The following is a 19221-nucleotide window of genomic DNA, read 5'->3' as shown; positions in this document are numbered from 1 at the left end:
CTCCTTTTCTTAGTTGCCAATACTACAATGTTCCCTTGAGCTTCTTCATTACTTTGCACAGTCTCTTTCTCTTTTTGGCCTGCTGTATCATCTATCTCTTGCTTGGGAGGGCAGTTGTTGTTTGTCTTGTTGATTTCCTCCCTCCACTGTAGATTCTCCTTGTCTGTTTCTGTACCATCCTTCTTTTCATTACTGTTCTGTGTTTCTGGTAGTACACTCAGAGTGATACTTTCATTATGCATCCTGAGGGTTAATTCTCCTTGCTCTATGTCTATGATGGCCCTAGCAGTGGCTAAGAACGGTCTTCCCAGTATAATGGAGTCGCCCTCATCCTGATTCGAATCCAGGATCACAAAATCTGCAGGGAAGATGAATCTATCTACCTTGACTAGAAGGTTCTCAATTATACCACTGGGGCATATCACTGATTTGTCCACCAATTCTAGAGACATCTGCACTGGTTTTACCTTTTTTATGCCTAACTTTTTCACTAGAGAGGCAGGTATCAGATTGATACTAGCTCCCAAGTCACACATCGCCTTCTTGATAGTCATACTGCCAATGGCGCAGGGTAGAAAGAAACTCCCAGGGTCCTCAAGTTTGGGAGGAAGTCCCTTCTGGATTAGTGCTCTGCATTCCTCAGTGAGCAGTATAGTTTCATTAACTTGCCAACTCCTCTTCTTGTTGATAAGTTCCTTCAAGAACTTTGCGTACAGGGGCATTTGCTCAAGTGCTTCAGTTAAGGGAATATTGATCTCTAACTTCTTGAAGATTTCAAGAAATTTTGGGAAGTGTTGGTCCTTAGTTTCCTTGTTAAACCTTTGAGGATATGGCAAGGGAGGAGTGAAGTTATTTCCCTGCCTTTGGTCCTCAGTTGGCTCGTCAATTACTTCCTTTCCCTTTCTTGATTTTTGTGGCTGATCTTCTTTTTCTTGAGCTTGATTCTGAGTTGGCTTGCTTGCTGTCTCCTTCTTGTCATTGACTTTCTCTTCTTCGGCTTGTTTCTTGTCACTTTCCTTTGGCTTCTTGGTTGCTTCTTCATTTTTCACCAAGACTCTTCCACTCCTCAATTGTATTGCCTTGCATTCTTCCTTAGGATTTGGGATTGTGTCACTCGGCAGTGAGCTTGAAGATCTCTCAACAGAAATCTGTTTGGAGATTTGCCCAATTTGCCTCTCTAGGCTCTTCATGGAGGCTTCATGGTTCTTGGTTGTCATTTCTTGATGTTTCCACATTTTGTCTATCAAGGTTTCCAAGTTGGTGAGTCTTTGAGATTCAGGTGATGCTTGTGGTGGGTTGGGAGATGTGGATGGTGGATGGTAGGCATTTTGGTTAGTGGGTTGGTTATTAGATTGGTAATGGTTGGGGTTGGAGTAGTTGTTTTGAGGTTTTCTGTAGGGGTTTTGGTTAGTTTGCTGCTGGTTGTAGTTTTGATTGTTTCTTAAAGTGTTTTGGTTTGAGTTTCTCTGCCATGGTTGTTGATTTTGGTTGTGATTGTCTCCCCACCTAAGGTTTGGGTGGTTCTTCCAAGAAGGGTTGTAAGTGTCACCATATACTTCATTTAGCCCAGAATTTTGGTTGTGCATGTACTGGACTTGTTCTTGCTGTTGCTCCTCTTGAGTCTCTTCACTCTGTCCCCATGTGGTTGATGGTTGGCTAGTGTTGACTGCTGCAACTTGGAGACTATCAATCCTCTTGGCCATTTGCTCAAATTGTTGTTGAATTTGCTGCTGCATCATCTTGTTTTGAGCTAGGATTGAGTCCACTCCTTCTAGTTCCATAACTCCTCTTCTTTGTGATGGTTGGCGGCTTCTTTGATGAGCAAAGAAATATTGATTGTTGGCCACCATGTCCACAAGATTCTGAGCTTCCTCAGCAGTTTTCATTAGTTGTAGTGAACCTCCAGCAGAATGATCTAATGCCTCCTGAGATTTCAATGTCAAGCCTTCATAGAAATTTTGCAGCACGTCCCATTCATTGAACATCTCTGGAGGGCACTTTCTGATTAAGGCTTTGTACCTCTCCCATGCTTCATACAAGGATTCAGCATCTAATTGTGTGAATGTCTGCACCTCAGTTTTCAGCCTGATGACTCTCTGGGGTGGATAGAATTTGGCTAGAAATTTAGTCACCAAGTCATCCCAACTAGTGATACTTGCTTGGGGAAAAGTTTCAAGCCATTGTGCAGCCTTGTCCCTTAATGAGAACGGGAACAGCAGAAGCTTGTAAGTTTCAGGATTCACACCATTGGATTTGACAGTGTCACAGATCCTCAAGAAGGTAGATAGATGTTGATTTGGATCCTCCAATGGTCCTCCTCCAAATGAGCAGTTGTTCTGGACCAATGTGATGAGTTGTGGCTTCAGTTCAAAGTTATTTGCATTGACATTAGGGGTGAGAATGCTGCTTCCACAATGTCTAGCATTTGCAAAAGTATAGGAAGCCAATACTCTCCTCTGTTGTGGTGGATTATTAACTCCTTCTCCTGGATTAGATGTATCTCCTTCCATCTCGTGGTATTCTTCCTCAGATTCTTCTTCTCCAACAATACTTTTCCCTCTTTCGGCTCTTCTTAACCTCCTGAGAGTTCTTTCGTCTTGTTCATGAAAATTGGGTATGGCTCTTCGTGTACCTGACATACAAGCAGAACATAAGAGCACACAAACCAGTGATACTTCAATCTACTGCTAGAATGAAGTTTTAGTTAGCTTAAGCAAAAATTCAAACAGTTAGTGGGTTAATCAAAGGTTAAAGAAAGATAAAGAAAAAGTGCTCGATCTAGATCACCACCTCACTTAATCATTGTCAATCTAATCAATCCCCGGCAACGGCGCCAAAAACTTGATGAGATATTTTGGTGAGAAACGAATCTCTCCCAAAACACCCAAAACTAACCGGCAAGTGTACCGGGTCGTATCAAGTAATAAAAACTCACGGGAGTGAGGTCGATCCCACAGGGATTGAAGGATTGAGCAATTTTAGTTTAGTGGTTGATTTAGTCAAGCGAATCAAGTGTTGGTTGGGTGATTTGTGATTTGCAGAATGTAAATTGCATGAAATTAAAGAGAGCGGGAAAGTAAATTGCTGAAACTTAAAGGACAAGAAATTAAATGACAGAAACTTAAAGTGCAAGAAATGTAAATTGCAGAATCTTAAAGTGCAAGAAATGTAAATTGCTTGAAAAGTAAAGGGGATTGGGATATGGATTTGCAGAATTTAAACAAGGAAAAATTAAATTGCATCAAACAGAAGAGGACAAGGGAATTGGGATTGAACCGGATCTTATAACAGCAAAGTAAATGAACAATGAAAGCATTAAACAGAGAATTGAAATGAGAATTTAGATCTCAGGACCCAGAGACTAGAAAACCAAGTCTAGATCTCAATGCCTTCCTAGATCCAACAAGAACAATTGCAAGGAAGATGTAAATTGCAAAGAAAAGAGATGAAGATCAAGTAACAGAAACGGAAATGCTAATTCAATTAACAGTAAAGAAACAGAGAGATCTAAGATTGAGATTGAAACAGAATTTCTTCAATTCTCCAATCCAAGATCCAAGACAAAAGTAAAATGAAAATTAAAAGCAATGGAAACAAAGAAATTAAAGTTCACTCAAGTTCAAAAGCTCTCCGAAAACTATTATGAAAATTCTAAAAGGAAAGCTTCCCAAATAAATTGAATTCTATCCTATTTATACACTTTCCAAAATGATCTTCAAGCCTTGAGTTGGGCCTTTGTCCTTGGTGGAATTGGGTTGAAAGAGGCCTTGGTTGATTGCTCTTTGAAGATTGAAGAAGAACCGAAGTGAACCAATTGAACCGGAAATGAAGTTGGCCAAAGATGGTCTCCAACGTTAGGGTCAAAGTTAGGGGTCTAACTTTGACCCTAACTTTTCATATCAGCAAACCACATCCTTCTGGTGTGGACGTTGGCGCCAACGTTAGGGGTCTAACTTTGACCCTAACGTTGGCAATGCTTGGTGTGAGTGGCGCCAACGTTAGCCTCCAAGTTAGGGGGCTAACGTTGGCGCAAACGTTGGCCTTCCCCCTTTGTGATTTAAGTGCCAACGTTAGCCTCCAAGTTAGGGGGCTAACGTTGGCGCAAACGTTGGTGGCCCAGGGAGAAACTTCTCAAATTCCAACGTTAGCCTCCAAGTTAGGGGGCTAACGTTGGAGCTAACGTTGGCTACTTCCAAGGAGTGATTCACATGCCCAACGTTAGCCTCCAAGTTAGGGGGCTAACGTTGGGGCTAACTTCATGCAACCCGGTTCAATTTTCATTTATTCCATTGTCCTCTCTTCACTTCTAGCCATTCCTCTTTGCTTCAACCTTTCTCCAAGCTTTCCTCACCTATCATGAATCAACCAAACTCATCAAAGCTTTGCTCAAAATCATGAGGTATTCAATCTTCCACAATATGCAACAATTATAGCTCAAAACCTCATGAGATGGCATGAATTCACATATGGTTGGTTCAATCAAGGGAAACATGAAATTCTACTCAATTAGCTTGCTTGTAGCTCAAGAAAGTGCATAATTCTAATGAAAACTAAAGAAAAAGACTAGCTAAAATGGGTTCACATGACTTGTCATCAACTAACTAACTGTGTATCCTTATATGCACATTGGTGGCACCTTGGGTGACACCAAACTTAGTTTGTAGCACTGTGATGAAAAAGTTTTGTTCAAGGCTCCAAGACTAGCATGCTCTGAATTGCATTCATGCTTTCTTGGCATGCTTTGAACACCACTTATTCTTCACTATATATTGCATAATAAGGATTTCACCAAGTGTTTGTCAAGTTTGGGTTAGAATTCATGAATATTGACTTATTCACTATTTTCTAAAAGCATATAAAACATGGGTTGCCTCCCATGAAGTGCTTCTTTAGCGTCACTAGCTTGACGTTTCTCCTTCATCAGGGAGGTTGATAATGCTTCAAGTCTTCTCCCCTGGCAGTAGACCTATATCCAGTGGTTGTATCAATGATCTCTACATGTTCCAAGGAGAAAACTCTGTTGATAGTGAAGACCTTAGGTAACTGAGATGGTACAGTGGGGAGATCAGGGGGATATCTGGGAAGTAAGCTAAGATCACTTTATCCCCTGGAGAGAAGTCCTCGGTAGGGATTTTCTTGTTCCTCCACCTCCTTGGTACCTTCTTCTTTGTTCCTTGTGATGTTGTCTTACTCTTTGTGACCTCCTCCTCTAAGGAAATGTGGTTACTGGTCTCATATGATTCTGGTGGTTTAGGTTCCTCCTGATTTTCTTTGAGCTGTGGCAGTTGCTGTTTGCCTTGTTCATCAATCAAGGGAGTTCCCAGATGTGCTGGTTGTGCTTCAGTGCTTGTTTCTTCCTTCAGTATCTCACTGTGATCCTTCCTTGGTTCCTTGTTCTCTTGATCTGTTTCTTGTGAGTGTTTGAAAACAGTGAAGGTGAGCTGTTCATCATGGATCCTCAAGATTAGCTCCCCTCGCTCCACATCTATGAGTGCTCTGGCTGTAGCTAGGAATGGTCTTCCCAATATGATTGGGTGAGTGTGACTCTCTTCCATGTCCAATATGACAAAGTCTGTGGGAAAAAATTATTTTCCAACCTTTATCAACACGTTTTCCACCACTCCTATTGCTTGTTTTTGAGTTTTGTCGGCCAGCCTGATGACTACATCTGTGGGTATTATCTCATTGATCTGCAGCCTCTTCATAAGGGATAAGGGCATTAAGTTGATGCTTGCTCCTAAATCGCAGAGTGCTTTATCAAACATTGTTTCTCCTATGGCACAGGGGATGTGAAAGCTCCATGGGTCCTTTCTTTCTGTAGGCAACTCTGGTTGAATGAGGGCGCTGCACTCCTTGTTCATCACTATAGTTTGGCCTCCCTTGAGTGAGATTTTCTTGGGAAGCAGTTCCTTCATATACTTGATGTATGCAGGCATTTGTTGGATGGTCTTGATGAATGGTATGTTTACATGCAGAAATGCAAACAAGTCAAGAAATCTTGAATATATTCTCTTCTCCACAGCACCATTGAGTAGTTGGAGAAAGGGTGCATAGAGTCTCAGTAGCTCCTGTTGTGAGATTTTTGGTTCTTGGTGATCTTTTTCCTTCTTCTCTGCTGAGGTATCTCCAGGTTGTTCTGGCGGCCTGTTTGGCTTGTCCTCAGTCTCCTTATCACTTGTATTGACCATCTTGCAATCTTCCCATCTTACTTTCTTTGTTTCACCTCTCGAATTTTTCTCTGTGTCACTTGTGAATCCATCTATAGGTTTGGGAATCTGCTCAGAGAGATACCCCACTTGAGATTCCAACCTCTTGATGGTGTCTCCCTGGTTCTTAAAATTTGCTCGCACTTCCTCCTTGAACACCTTGTTGTCTTGAATCTCTTTGCATATGCCTTCAGGCAGGTTTTCAATCCTTGAGAGTCTGTCATCAAATGATGGTAGGTTGGGATTGGAGGTAGAAGGATGAGGAGTGTTATTTTGGTTTTGATATAGATGTGGAGAGGTGTTGTTATGGTGGTGTTGATATGTTCTTTGTGTGAATTGTTGGTGAGCTGCATTGTTGTTGGGGTTGTGACGTCTCTGATCTTGGCTTTGATCTTGTTGATTCCCCCATCCAAAGTTTGGGTGGTTCCTCCATCCAGGGTTGTAGGTCTTAGAGTATGGGTCATGATTTTGTCTAGGTGAATTCCCAATGTAGTTGGCTTGCTCCTGCTCACTCTCTGCCTCTGCATTCACTCCCTCTTGGGTTGTTAATGAGGTGGTAATTGCTGCTACTTGGTTCCTCTCCATCTTCTTGGTGAGGTCAGCCAACTGCTTGGTTATGAGCTTGTTTTGGGCCAGCAGTGCATCCACATTGTTTAGCTCCATCACTCCTCTAGTGTTCCCTCTTTTGGAGGCATAGAAGTATTCATTCTCTGCTACAGTTTCAATGACATCTATGGCCTCCTCAATGGTCTTCTTCTTGTTCAGAGATCCCCCGGATGAGTGGTCTACTGCCTTCTTTGATTCATAGGAAAGGCCTTCATAGAAAATGTGTAGCTGCACCCATTCATTGAACATATCTGGTGGACACCTCCTTGTTAGGTCCTTAAACCTCTCCCATGCTTCATATAGAGTCTCACCATCCTGCTGCCTGAAAGTTTGAACCTCAGCTCTCAGCCTGTTGATTCTTTGAGGAGGATAGAATCTGGCTAAAAATTTGTTCACCACATCTTCCCAGGTTGTCAAACTCTCCTTAGGGAAGGATTCCATCCATTTAGATGCCTTATCCTTGAGTGAGAAAGGGAACAAAAGTAGTCTATAGGTGTCAGGATGAACACCATTAGACTTCACAGTATCGCATATCCTCAGGAAGGTGGTTAGATGTTGATTGGGGTCTTCTTGGATGTCTCCTCCGAATGAACAGTTGTTCTGAACAAGGGTGATGAGCTGTGGTTTTAGTTCAAAGTTGTTGGCATGTATGGTTGGCTTTTGAATGCTACTCCCACAGTTTCCTGGGTTTGGGTTGATGTAGGAGCCTAGAACTCTTCTCTCTTGCCCAGCATGATTTGCTAGACCTTCTCTGCCATGGTTGTGAGCCTCTTCTTCATGAATGTTCTCCATATTCTCCTCCATGTCTAGTTCAAAGTACTCTTCCTCTTCCTCAGCACCCACTACTCTTTTTCCTCTTGCTTCCCTCCTTAATCTAAGGAAGGTCCTCTCAGGTTCAAAATCAAAGGAAGTTGAAGCACCGCTTCTCCTCCCTGTCATACAACCAACAAGGTACAAGCAAGGAAAATAGATGCAGAGACTATTCTTGTTAGAAATGCTGTTAGTGTGAGTGATGCAATATATCAAACAGTTATTGGGTTAGTGAATTGAATTGTAAATAACTAAAAAAATAAACGAAAAATTAGGGGGATGGGAAGAAATTAACTAAAACTGAAAGCGAATTAACTCAACAGAAATTTAAATCAAACAAAAGAAAAATGCTCAATCTAGTGATCCTCCAATTTAATCCTTGTTGATTCAAAATCAATCCCCGGCAACGGCGCCATAAACTTGATACGCACAAAACTTGTCTCTCAACAAATTTTCTTTGGCAAGTGTACCGAATTTGTCGTCAAGTAAAAACTCACAATAGAGTGAGGTCGAATCCCACAGAGATTGATTGATCAAGCAACTTTAATTAGAGGAATGTTCTAGTTGAGCGAACCAGAATTTGATTTGAGATTTGCAGAAAATTAAATTGCGGGAAAGTAAATAGCGAAAACAGTAAATGCTAGAAATGAAGAGCTGAATGTAAATGGCGGAAAGTAAATTGTAGAATCTTAAACGGGAATGGGGTAATTGCTCATAAAAGTAAATGGCAGAAATTAAAGAGAATGGGTAAGATCAGAAATGGGGAGTTCATTGGGCTCAGGAGATGTTGCATTCTCCGGATCAAGTTCATTTTCATCTCTTCCTCAATCAATGCATTCATTGATCTCCTTGGCAATTTTAAGTGATCGAATTCTAATTTCTTGGTAATTCAATCTCTCAAATCTTGATCAATAGCCAATTCCTTGGTCAATTGCTCATGAGAAGAGATGAAGTATGGTCACTGATTATACCACATGAATTTCCCAAATCAAGTGTTGGTAGGATTATAGTCACATATCCATCCAAACCCAATTTGGTCCAACATGAGAAAGCATTTCTAGCATGATCTCTTCATTCCTCTTTCAAGGTTCAGAAGAGATCCAAGTATGAATAGCTTATTTTCCAAGATAACTACCCAATTGGATGAAGATCGAAAGCTTTCTAGTAAAATCAAGAGAAAAGATAAAAGAAGGAGAATGAAAACTAATATTGATCCATTAAATTACAACAGAGCTTCCTAACCCAATGAAAGGGGTTTAGTTGTTCATAGCTCTGGAAAATGAAAACCAAGATGGAGAATACATGATGAAAGTAAAACTAGAAGTGCAGAGAAAGTAAAATACAGAGAGTAGTTCTATGCCAAAGGCTCCCTAAAGTTTCCCCCTCTCTAACTAATTCAAAGCTACTCCTATATATACTACTCTTCTCATCTTCTAGTTGGCTCTTCAAGTCTTGGGTATGGGCCTCTGAGTCTTGAGTTTGAAGCAGTTATCCTTTTCATTGGCCTTAGCTTTGCTTGCAGAGAGAAAAGGTGAGGTATGCAGGGACTTTGACTCAGGACGTTAATGGTGTCAACGTTAAGTGAAAGTGTGGGTTCGAGAACGTTAGTGACAATCACCTTTTTCACTAACGTTCCTAACCCAAATATGATCACGTTGACTTCAACGTTAGTGGCACTAACGTGACCACTAACGTTGCCTCTTGGTCCTTCGCACACGTTATTGGGACTTACCTTTCCCAATAACGTGGAGAGTCCTCCCTTGTTCCTACGTTAGAGTCCACGTTAACTAGGTTAACGTGGCTTCTAACGTAGCAGTGCCAATTCTTCGAGAAAGTTAGTGACACTTACCTTTGTCACTAACATTCCAATGTGCCCCTATTTCCCACGTTAGAGTCCACGTTAACTAAGTTAACGTGGCTTCTAACGTAGTCATGCTAGCCATCTCCAACGTTAGTGACAAAGGTGAGTGTCACTAACGTTGGCTCATCATCTCTTTATCCACGTTAGCTTCCACGTTAACTAAGTTAACGTGGGAGTTAACGTTGCTCATGGTGGCTCTTGGTGGTTCACCCCAACGTTAGTGATAAAGGTAAGTTTCACTAACGTTGGCTATTAATTGCTCTCTCCACGTTAGTTTCCACGTTAACTAAGTTAACGTTAACTAAGTTAACGTGGGAGTTAACGTGGCTTATGCAAAATTCTCATGAAATCATATAAAGTGCACAATGTGTGCTTGAATCAAGATGTAAGTGAATGTCTACCCAAAACTAGCTTATTTTCTAAGAAAATGCATGAAACTACCTTTAAAACAGTAAAGAAAATGTCAGTGAAACTGGCCAAAATGCCCTGGCATCACAGATCTTACCCATTCTCTTTAATTTCTGCAATTTACTTTTATGAGCATCTTTCCCATTCCCATTTAACATTCTGCAATTTACTTTCCGCCATTTACATTCAGCTCTTTATTTCCAGCAATTTACATTTTCTGCTATTTACTTTCCCGCCATTTAATTTTCTGCAAATCTCAAATCAAATTCTGCTTCGCTCAACTAGAACATTCCTCTAATTAAAGTTGCTTGACCAATCAATCCATGTAGGATTCGACCTCACTCTATTGTGAGGCTTTACTTGATGATAATTCGGTATACTTGCCGAAGGAAAATTGTTGAGAGACAAGTTTCCGTGCTATCAAGTTTATGGCGCCGTTGCCGGGGATTAATTTTGTATCAACAATGATTAAATTGGAGGATAACTAGATTGAGCATTTTTCTTTTCTTTGATTTAAGTTCATTTGAGTAATTTACTTTCTGTTCAGTTATTATCTTCCCTTTCCCTTACCCATTTTCTTCGTTATTTACCATTCAGTTCACTAACACACTAACTGTTTGATATATTGCATCACTCACACTAACAGCATTTCTAACAAGAAACACTTTCTGCATACGTTTCCTTGCTTGTGCCTTGTTGGGTGTATGACAGGGAGAAGAAGCGGGGCTTCAACTTCCTTTGATTCTGAACCAGAGAGGACCTTTCTTAGATTAAGGAGGAAAGCAAGAGGAAAGAGAGTAGTGGGTGCTGAGGAAGAGGAAGAGTATTTTGAACCAGACATGGAGGAGAATATGGAGAACCATCATGAAGAAGAGGCTCATAACCATGGCAGAGAAGGTCTAGCAAATCATGCTCGGCAAGAGAGAAGAGTTCTAGGCTCTTACATCAACCCAAACCCAGGAAACTGTGGGAGTAGCATCCTAAGGCCAACCATACATGCCAACAACTTTAAACTAAAGCCACAGCTCATCACCCTTGTTCAGAACAACTGTTAATTCGGAGGAGGCGTCCAAGAAGACCCCAATCAACATCTAACCACCTTCCTGAGGATATGCGATACTGTGAAGTCCAATGGTGTTCATCCTGATACCTATAGACTACTTCTGTTTCCCTTCTCACTCAAGGACAAGGCATCCAAATGGCTAGAGTCCTTCCCAAAGGAGAGTTTAGCAACCTGGGAAGATGTGGTGAACAAATTCCTGGCAAGATTTTATCCTCCTCAACGGATCAACAGGTTGAGAGCTGAGGTACAAACATTCAGGAAGCAAGATGGTGAGACTCTATACGAAGCATGGGAGAGGTTCAAGGACCTGACAAGAAGGTGCCCACCAGATATGTTCAATGAATGGGTGCAGCTACACATTTTCTATGAAGGCCTTTCTTATGAATCAAAGAAGGCAGTAGACCACTCATCAGGGGGATCTCTGAACAAGAAGACCATTGAAGAAGCCATAGATGTCATTGAGACTGTAGCAGAGAATGACTATTTCTATGCTTCTGAAAGAGGCAACACTAGAGGAGTGATAGAGCTAAACAATGTGGATGTACTGCCGGCCCAAAACAAGCTTATCACCAAGCAGCTGGCTGACCTCACCAACAAGATGGAGAGGAACCAAGTAGCAGCAATCACCACCTCATCAGTAACCCAAGAGGGAGTGAATACAGAGGCAGAGGATGAGCAAGAACAAGCCAACTACATTGGAAACTCACCCAAGCAGAACCATGACCCATACTCCAAGACCTACAACCCTGGATGGAGGAATCAACCAAACTTTGGGTGGGGAAATCAACAAGATCAAAGCCAAGATCAGAGACGTCATAACCCCAACAACCATGCAGCTCACCAACATTCCACACAGAGATCATATCAACACCACCCTAACAACACCTCTCCACATCCATACCAAAACCAAAATAACCCGACTCACCCATCCACTCTCAACTCACCATCATCTGAAGATAGACTATCCAGAATCGAGACTCTACTTGAAGGCATAAGCAAAGAGATTCAAGATAACAAGGTGTTCAAAGAGGAGGTGCGAGCGAGTATCAAAAACCAAGGAGACACCATCAAGAGGCTGGAATTTCAAGTGGGATACTTATCTGAGAAGATTCCCAAACCTACTGATGGGTTTCCAAGTGACACAGAGAAAAATCCAAGAGGTGAAGCAAAGAAAGTCAGATGGGAAGATTGCAAGATGGTGACTATAAGTGATAAAGAGACTGAGGAAGAGCTGAACAACCCATCAGAACAACCTAAAGACACTTCAGCAGGAAAGCAGGGGGAGAATCATCAAGAAACCACAATTACATAGAAAGAGCTGACACAGAAGGAGCTGCTGAGACTCTATGCACCCTTTCCCCAATTACTAAATGGCTGTGTGGAGAAGAGAATATACTCAAGGTTCCTTGACATATTTGCATCTCTCCATGTAAACATACCATTCATCAAGGCCCTCCAACAAATGCCCTCATACATCAAGTATATGAAGGAGCTGCTGACTAGGAAAAGCTCACTCAAGGGAGGACAAACCATAGTGATGAACAAGGAGTGCAGTGCTCTCATTCAACCAGAGTTGCCTAAAAAAAGGAAGGACCCAGGGAGTTTTTACATCCCCTGTGCCATAGGAGAAACAATGTTTGATAAAGGACTCTGTGATCTGGGAGCAAGCATCAACTTAATGCCTTTATCCCTTATGAAGAGGCTGCAGATAAATGAGATAATGCCCACAGATGTAGTCATCAGGTTGGCTGACAAAACTCTAAAACAAGCAGTGGGAGTAGTTGAAAATGTGCTGGTGAAGGTTGGAAAATACTTCCTCCCCACAGACTTTGTCATCTTGGACATGGAAGAGAGTCACCTCCACCCAATCATATTGGGAAGACCATTCCTAGCTACAGCCCGAGCACTTATAGATGTGGAGCGAGGGGAGCTAATTTTGAGGATCCATGACGAACAACTCACCTTCAATGTTTTTAACCTTTCACAAGAAACAGATCAAGAGAACAAAGAACCAAGCAAAGATCACAGTGAGATACTGAAGGAAGAAGCAAGCACTGAAGCACAACCAGCGCATCTGGGAATCTCCTTACTTGAGGAACAAGGCAATCAGCAGCTGTCACAGCTCAAAGAAAATCAGGAGGAACCTAAACCACCAGAGCTATATGAGACCAACAACAAAACCTATTTGGAAGAGGATGTCACAAAGAGTAAGGCAACATCAAAAGGAACAAAGAAGAAGGTACCAAGGAGGTGGAGGAACAAGAAGATCCCTACAGAGGACTTTTCTCCAGGGGATAAAGTGATCTCAGCCTACTTCCCAGATATTCCACCTCATCTCCCCACTATCCCATCTCAGTTACCTAAGGTCTTCACCATCAACAGAGTTCTTTCCTTAGAACATGTGGAGATCCTTGATGAAGCCAATAGAGATAGATTTACTGCAAGGGGGGAGGACTTGAAGTACTACCAACCACCCTGATAAAGGCAGAACGTCAAGCTAGTGACGCTAAAGAAGCGCTTCATGGGAGGCAACCCATGTTTTACATGCTTTTAAAAATAGTTAATAAATCAAGGTTCATGAAATTCAAATCAACTTGATATACACTTGAATGAATCATTGTGTGCAACATATAGTGAGGAACAAGTTTGGTGTTCAAGGCACACTAAGAGAACATGAATGTAACCCACATCATGTCACTCTTAGGAGCCTTGAAAAAATCTTTTACACCACATGGCACCAAACTAAGTTTGGTGTTGCCAATGTTGCATACATGGATATTCAATTAATCAGTTGATTGGCATTCATGAATACTACTTAGTTAGTTACAAACAAAAACTAAAAAAAAAAGTGGTAGTTGTTCCCATTTTTATTTTGCCGCCACTATCCACACAATTAATAATTACACTTTTTTTGTTTTGTAGGAAAATTGATGGACAATAGAAAGGAAGATTCGGCTACCACAAAAGGAGAGTATTTCACACGTGTCTCAAGGGGGAATGCATTGGAAAATGTGCCATGAAAATATTGAAAGAATGAGACCCTTGAAGACCGAACCAATCTTCCTCATAAAGATGATGATCCTTGTGCTCATCCCCTGCAGAACCCCATCCGTTCATCATACACCAACCCCATCAATCCACACCTTTCATCCACACACCACTTCCCTATATAAGTGGTTCGCACTAAGTACACCCTTAACATTCTAATTTCACTCCCCACACTTCTCAGTCTCGAAACCAAACACTCTTCCCCTTCATTGCACCAAATCTTAACCCAACTGAATTCCCTCGCCTATCCATACCTTCCACCACCTTCACACACCAACTCCTACTTATGGCATCATCAAGCTCCAAGAGGCAAAAGAGGAAAGAACTGGTGGAGAGCGTCCCTTTCGATGAAAGGAAATTCAAAACTGCATTCCATGAACAGGAATTTGAGCGGATAAAGCTCAAAAAGATACTACCTGAGTTAACATTCCAAAACAACGAGGATGAATGCCCACAGATTCGAGAGAAAATTGAACAAAGAGGGTGGCAAAGGCTCACAAACCCAGAGGGGAAGATTAATGCAAACCTCATCAAAGAGTTCTATGCAAATGTGGTTAGAGAAGACAAAACCAAGGCCCCAACCTTCAAAAGTTACGTAAGAGGAAGAGAGGTGGACTTCAGCCCAAATGCTATAACAAGAACTCTTCAGCTGAAATCACCACATTTTGATGAGCTTAGTTATCATGCAAGGATAAGTAAGAGCCCTGACAATGATGAACTCGAAGAAATAGTGACTGACATATGTGTCATAGGAGCTGACTGGGAAAGGTATGCGGATAAGAGACCCCAGTTCATCAAGAGGGGAGATCTTAGCCCGGAAGCCAAGGGATGGTTTGAACTCGTGAGGAGGTCTATCCTCCCAGCTGCAAATAATTCAGAGGTCAATATTAATCGAGCGACTATGGTACATTGCCTAGTACAGGGTGGAGAAATCAATGTGCATGAACTCATAGCTAAGGGGATTCAAGAGTCAGCTGAGAAGGTTGATTCGGGTGCCAGGCTTTGGTACCCCAGCACCATTCTCAGATTTTGTACAAAGGCCAAGGTAGTCTTCGAGGATAGCAATCCAGACTGGGTGAACCCTGGGAGGCTAGTTACACTTCAGCGTCTGATCTATACTACACCCGCCCAACAACAAAGAAGACCTCAAATAGGAAAGCGAAAACCAAAAGAAGGAGCCTACTAAGAAGAATCTCATCAGGAAGAACACCAACAAGAAGAATACTATGACCCAAACAATTTTAATATGAGCCACCTTCAAGAAGCCATTAAAGATTTGGAGAGAAGACAAATGGAAGGACAAGAGCAACTACTACACCTTCAATCCCAACGGATGGATCGTCAGGAAGAACTACTTGCCAACTGGATGAGTCAACAAGGAGAGTGGCAGAAACAACAAATGGAGCAGCAACAGGAACACTACTCCCAGCTCACTCAAGCCATCAACCAAGTGAATGAAAGGCAAGAGCATCAAGATAAGCGCTTACAAGAACTCAACTAGCGGCAGCTAGCTCAGATGAAAGCATTCAACGAGTTCAGTGTACTTAATGAAGGACGGCAACTACATAGGGAGGAGTTCAACATAAACACTCAAGCCAAGTTGAACTACATATCTAGTCATATGCATAATCTACACTATGCCATCCCTACATATGATGAGCTCCAAAAAGATTTTGTAGAGCAAGAAGAAAGGAAGGTGAAACAGCAGAAGGAAACACTGAAAAAGAAGATGGAAGATGCTGGTTTTTGGAAGAAGTTGATTGAAAAAGGCAAGGGAAGTGGGAGTACAAGCACTTAAGAAAAACACCAAGAAGACAAGCAAGAGGAAGAGCATGGGCAACCCCATGAAAAAAAGGTGGTGGAGTTCCCTCTTTGATCCATATTTTTCAAGCTTTAAATAAGGAAAATCATGTATGAAATAGAACATGTTCCATGGTAGTTAGGATTTTGAATTATGCCTTTAAGTTTTTCATTACTTAGGTCTATGCTTGCTAGTCTTCATGTCACTGCATTCGTACCTTGCTTACTTGTATGCTTGTCTCCTTTTTAATAAAAAGAGAATGTGTGTTATCAAAGACCAGAGTGGAGTTCATATTGTGGAGTAAGTTCCTAATTTTGTGGTGTGGTCATAGATTAGCTAAGTTGGTTCACCAACAAAGTGGGAAGACAACTATCTGTCCAGAATCATATGCTTGAGGCACACCCCATGAGACTAACTAAATAACAAGATCCCAATAAGAAAGAAGGAAAAAAAGAAAAAGGGTAAGAAATAAGGCTAGGCACCAAGGGTTGAATCTTGAGGCAAGTGTCTGTGGTACTCCTGTGTAAGGGATCTACTTGGATGAATAAGCTCTTAGGGGTGCCTTATCACTTGGTAACTTGGGATTAACTAACTCAGGATTATCAGCTGAAAGTCCACTATCAAGAGTAACCCTTGCTACAGAACACTTAGTAACCCAAAGAGGTGTTGGACACCAAGGTCTCAAGAAAGAAAATAAACAAACCATGTGCCTGTGGTGTGTATGTATGGGGAAAAGAGACTTGAGGGAGTAAGTCCTTGGGGGTGTCTTAACACCTAGCACCTTGAACCAACTGGTTCGGGAGTGCTGGCTGAAAGCTTATCTTAAAGAGTCGCCCCCTTACAGAGCATCTAGTCTAAGAACTCAAATAAGCCCTGGAATGACAAAAAGGATCAGAGAATAAGAGTCTCATAGGGTGCAGTCAAGTGAGCATTCCAGGACATGATAAAGGTCTGAAAGCCAGTGAAGGAATGAACCTAAGTTGCTATGCATGAAACCACCATAAAACCAAGGACATAACTTCCACAATAATGACTCACTTCTCTTGGCATTTCATTCATCATTCTCTTGTTCCAGTACTTGCTTAGGGACAAGCAAGCTTTAAGTTTGGTGTTGTGATGCCAGGGCATTTTGGCCAGTTTCACTGACCTTTTCTTTACTGTTTTAGGGTAGTTTCATGCATTTTCTTAGGAAATAAGCAAGTTTTGGATGGAATTTCACTTACATCTTGATTTAAGCATACATTGTGTACTTTACATGATTTCATGGGAATTTTGCATGAATTAGATGACAAATTGGATGATGCATGTCTCATGATGTGGATTAGAACTTTGATGCACTTTATTGCTTGATTTCAGGACAAAGGAAGCAAGAAAGAACCACGTTAGCAGCCACGTTAGTCTAACTAACGTGACCACTAACGTGGAATGGGAGCTAGCTTGCAACGTTAATGAGAAAAGTAATCGCCAATAACGTCCTCGAAGCCATCATAGCGCATGTTAAGAGTCACGTTAACTAAGTTAACGTGAACTCTAACATGGAAGAAAGAAAGTGGAGCCAACGTTAGTGACACTCACCTTTGTCACTAACGTTGGACCAAGCTTATATTGGCCACGTTAGCTTCACGTTAACTTAGTTAACGTAGACTCTAACGTTGGGAAGCAAAAGAATGGCCAACGTTAGTGACACTCACCACTGTCACTAACGTTGGACTAAGCCACCTTGAGCTACGTTAACTCCCACGTTAACTTAGTTAACGTGGAAGTTAACGTAGAGAAAGCAAACAATCGCCAACGTTAGTGACACTCACCTTTGTCACTAACGTTAGAATGAGCCACAATGAGCCACTATGAGCCACGTTAACTTAGTTAAGTTAACATGGAAGCTAATGTTGAGGATAGGATGATGAGCCAACGTTAGTGACACTCACCTTTGTCACTAACATTGGAGATGGCTATCATTACCACGTTAGAAGCCACGTTAACTTAGTTAACGTGGACTCTAACGTGGGAAGTAGGGGCACCTTGGAATGTTAGTGACAAAGGTAAGTGTCACTAACGTTCTCGAAGAATTGGCAAGCCTACGTTAAGAGCCACGTTAACTAAGTTAACGTGAACTCTAACGTAGGGGGAGGGAGGACTCTCAACGTTATTGGAAAAGGTGAGTCCCAATAACGTGTGCAAAGGATCAAGAGGCAACGTTAGTGGTCACGTTGATGCCACTAACATTGAAGTTAACGTGGATCATCCCTGGGTGAGAAACGTTAGTGAAAAAGGTGATTGTCACTAACGTTCTCGAACCCACACTCTCACTTAACGTTAACACCACTAACGTCCTGAGCTAAAGACCCTGCCTACTTCACACTTTCTCTCTGCAAGTAAAGCTAAGCCCACTGCGGAAGATAACTGCTTGAAACTCAAAATCCAAAGGCCCATATCCAAGACTTGAAGAATCAACTAGAAGATCAGAAGAGTAATATACATAGGGGTAGTTTTGAATTAGAAAGCAGCTTTGGAGAGTGAGGAATTTTGAGAACTATTCTCTGTAATATTTTACTATCTCTGCACTTCTAGTTTTACTTTTCATAATGTATCTTCCATCTTTGTTTTCGATTTCCAGAGCTATGAACAACTAAACCCCTTTCATTGGGTTAGGGAGCTCTGTTGTGATTTGATGGATCAATATTAGTTTTCATTATTCTTCTTCTATCTTTTCTCTTGATTTTACTAGAAAGCTTTCAATCTTCATCCAATTGGGTAGTTATCTTGGAAAAGAAGCTATTCATACTTGGATCTCTTCTGAACCTTGGAAGAGGAATGAAGAGATCATGCTAGAAATGCTTTCTCATGTTGGACCAAATTGGGGTTGGATGGATATGGTGACTATAATTCTACCAACACTTGATTTGGGAATGCATGTGGTATAATCAGTGACCATACTTCATCTCTTCTCATGAGCAATTGACCAAGAAATTGGCTATTGATCAAGATTTGAGAGATTGAATTACAAGGAATTGTAATTCGATCACTTAAGATTGCCAAGGAGATCAATGAATGCATTGATTGAGGAAGAGATGAAAATGAACTTGATCCGGAGAATGCAACATCTCCTAAGCCCAATGAATTCTCCATTTCTGATCTTACCCATTCTCTTTAATTTCTGCAATTTACTTTTATGAGCATCTTCCGCATTCCCATTTAAGATTCTGCAATTTACTTTCCGCCATCTACATTCAGCTCTTTATTTCCAGCAATTTACATTTTCTGCTATTTACTTTCCCGCCATTTAATTTTCTGCAAATCTCAAATCAAATTCTGCTTCGCTCAACTAGAACATTCCTCTAATTAAAGTTGCTTGACCAATCGATCCCTGTGGGATTCGACCTCACTCTATTGTGAGTTTTTACTTGACGACAATTCG

General features: G+C 41.4%; 1 non-coding gene across 1 annotated transcript; it reads left to right on the top strand.

Annotated features, from left to right (window-relative positions):
• The first annotated feature begins 7056 nt into the window (after positions 1-7056).
• LOC148576757 (small nucleolar RNA R71) lies at positions 7057-7163 on the top strand. The gene has a single exon (XR_015903369.1). It is a non-coding gene; the product is annotated as a small nucleolar RNA R71 (small nucleolar RNA).
• Positions 7164-19221: the final 12058 nt, after the last annotated feature.

This window comes from Arachis ipaensis, chromosome B1 (assembly GCF_059453495.1).
Source record: "Arachis ipaensis isolate K30076 ecotype BB chromosome B1, ASM5945349v1, whole genome shotgun sequence".
Lineage (NCBI taxonomy): Eukaryota > Viridiplantae > Streptophyta > Magnoliopsida > Fabales > Fabaceae > Arachis > Arachis ipaensis.
The sequence above is the reverse complement of the archived record's forward strand: the minus strand, read 5'-3'. Positions and strand labels throughout refer to the sequence as shown.